At 44.2% G+C, this 2,412-nt stretch overlaps 1 long non-coding RNA gene across 1 annotated transcript; it reads right to left on the bottom strand.

Annotated features, from left to right (window-relative positions):
* Positions 1 to 320: 320 nt before the first annotated feature.
* LOC122547097 lies at positions 321 to 927 on the bottom strand. Its single transcript, XR_006310881.1, has 2 exons — positions 567 to 927; positions 321 to 443 (listed from the first exon to the last, which is right to left on the bottom strand). It is a non-coding gene; the product is annotated as an uncharacterized LOC122547097 (long non-coding RNA).
* Between the last annotated feature and the right edge of the window lie 1,485 nt (positions 928 to 2,412).

Raw genomic sequence — 2,412 nt, 5'->3', positions numbered from 1 at the left:
TTAGTACCGTGATCCTCGGTGCAGTATTTATTATTTTTAGTACCGGGACCCTCGGCGCGGGGCAGTATTTATTATTTTTAGTACCATGTCCCTCGGCGCGGGGCAGTATTTATTATTTTTAGTACCGTGTCCCTCGATGTGGGGCAGTATTTATTATTTTTAATACCGTGTTCCTCGGCGCGGGGCAGTATTTACTATTTTTAGTACCGTGACCCTCGGTGCAGTATTTATTATTTTTAGTACACAGTCCCTCGGTGCGGGGCAGTATTTATTATTTTTAGTACCGTGTCCCTCGGCGCGGTGCAGTATTTATTATTTTAAGTACCGTGTCCCTCGGTGCAGTATTTATTATTTTTAGTACCGTGTCCCTCGGCGCGGGGCAGTATTTATTATTTTTAGTACAGTGTCCCTCGGCGCGGTGCAGTATTTATTATTTTTAGTACCTTGTCCATCGGCGCGGGGCAGTATTTATTATTTTTAGTACCATGTCCCTCGGCGCGGGGAAGTTTTTATTATTTTTAGTACCGTGTCCCTCGGTGCGGGACTGTATTTATTATTTTTAATACCGTGTCCCTCGGCGCGGGGCAGTATTTACTATTTTTAGTACCGTGACCCTTGGTGCAGTATTTATTATTTTTAGTACCCTGTCCCGCGGTGCAGTATTTATTATTTTTACTACCGGGTCCCTCGGCGCGGTGCAGTATTTATTAATTTTAGTACCGTGTCCCTCAGTGCAGTATTTATTATTGTTAGTACCGGGTCCCTCGGTGCGGGGCAGTATTTATTATTTTTAGTACCGTGACCCTCGGTGCAGTATTTATTATTTTTAGTACCGTGTCCCTCGGTGCGGGGCAGTATTTATTACTTTTAGTACCGTGTCCCTCGGCGCGGGGCAGTAATTATTATTGTTAGTACCGGGTCCCTCGGTGCGGGGCAGTATTTATTATTTTTAGTACCGTGTCCCTCGGTGCAGTATTTATTATTTTTAGTACCAGGTCCCTCGGCGCGGCGCAGTATTTATTGTTTTTAGTACCGTGTCCCTCGGCGCAGTGCAGTATGTATTATTTTTAGGACCGTGACCCTCGGTGCAGTATTTATTATTTTTAGTACCGTGTCCCTCGGCGCAGTGCAGTATTTATTATTTTTAGTACAGTGACCCTCGGTGCAGTGTTTATTATTTTTAGTACCGTGTCCCTCGGTACAGTATTTATTATGTTTAGTACCGGGTCCCTCGGCGCGGGGCAGTATTTATTGTTTTTAGTACCGTGTCCCTCGGCGCGGTGCAGTATTGATTATTTTTAGTACCGTGTCCCTCGGTGCAGTATTTATTATTTTTAGTACCCTGTCCCTCGGTGCAGTATTTATTATTTTTACTACCGTGTCCCTCGGTGCGGGGCAGTATTTATTATTTTTAGTACCGTGTCCCAAGTCGCGGGGCAGTATATACTATTTTTAGTACCGTGACCCTCGGTGCAGTATTTATTATTTTTAGTACCCTGTCCCTCGGTGCAGTATTTATTGTTTTTAGTACCGGGTCCCTCGGCGCGGTGCAGTATTTATTATTTTTAGTACCGTGTCCCTCGGTGCAGTATTTATTATTTTTCGTACCGGGTCCCTCGGTTTGGGGCAGTATTTATTATTTTTAGTACCGTGTCCCTCGGTGCAGTATTTATTATTTTTAGTACCGTGTCCCTCGGCGCAGGGCAGTATTTATTATTTTTAGTACAGTGTCCTTCGGTGCAGTATTTATTATTTTTAGTACCGTGTACCTCGGCGCGGGGTAGTACTTATTATTTGTAGTACAGTGTCCCTCGGCGCGGGGCAGTATTTATTATTTTTAGTACAGTGTCCCTCGGCGCAGGGCAGTATTTATTATTTTTAGTACCGTGACCCTCGGTGCAGTATTTATTATTTTTAGTACAGTGTCCCTCGGTGCGGGGCAGTATTTATTATTTTTAGTACCGTGTCCCTCGGTGCAGTGCAGTATTTATTATTTTTAGTACCGTGTCCCTCGGTGCGGGGCAGTATTTATTATTTTTAGTACCGTGTCCCTCGGTGCAGTATTTATTATTTTTAGTACCGTGTCCCCTCGGCGCAGGGCAGTATTTATTATTTTTATTACCGTGTCCCTCGGTGCAGTATTTATTATTTTCAGTACCGTGTCCCTCGGTGCAGTATTTATTATTTTCAGTAGGGTGTCCCTCGGCGCAGTGCAGTATTTATTATTTTTAGAACCGTGTCCCTCGGCGCGGGGCAGTATTTATTATTTTTAGTACCGTGTCCCTCGGTGCAGTATTTATTATTTTTAGTACCAGGTCCCTCGGCGCGGCGCAGTATTTATTGTTTTTAGTACCGGGTCCCTCGGCGCGAGGCAGTATTTATTATTTTTAGTACCATGTCCCTCGGTGCAGT

This window comes from Chiloscyllium plagiosum, unplaced genomic scaffold (assembly GCF_004010195.1).
Source record: "Chiloscyllium plagiosum isolate BGI_BamShark_2017 unplaced genomic scaffold, ASM401019v2 scaf_1149, whole genome shotgun sequence".
Taxonomy (NCBI): Eukaryota; Metazoa; Chordata; class Chondrichthyes; order Orectolobiformes; family Hemiscylliidae; genus Chiloscyllium; species Chiloscyllium plagiosum.
This window is presented reverse-complemented; position numbering and strand designations above follow the sequence as displayed.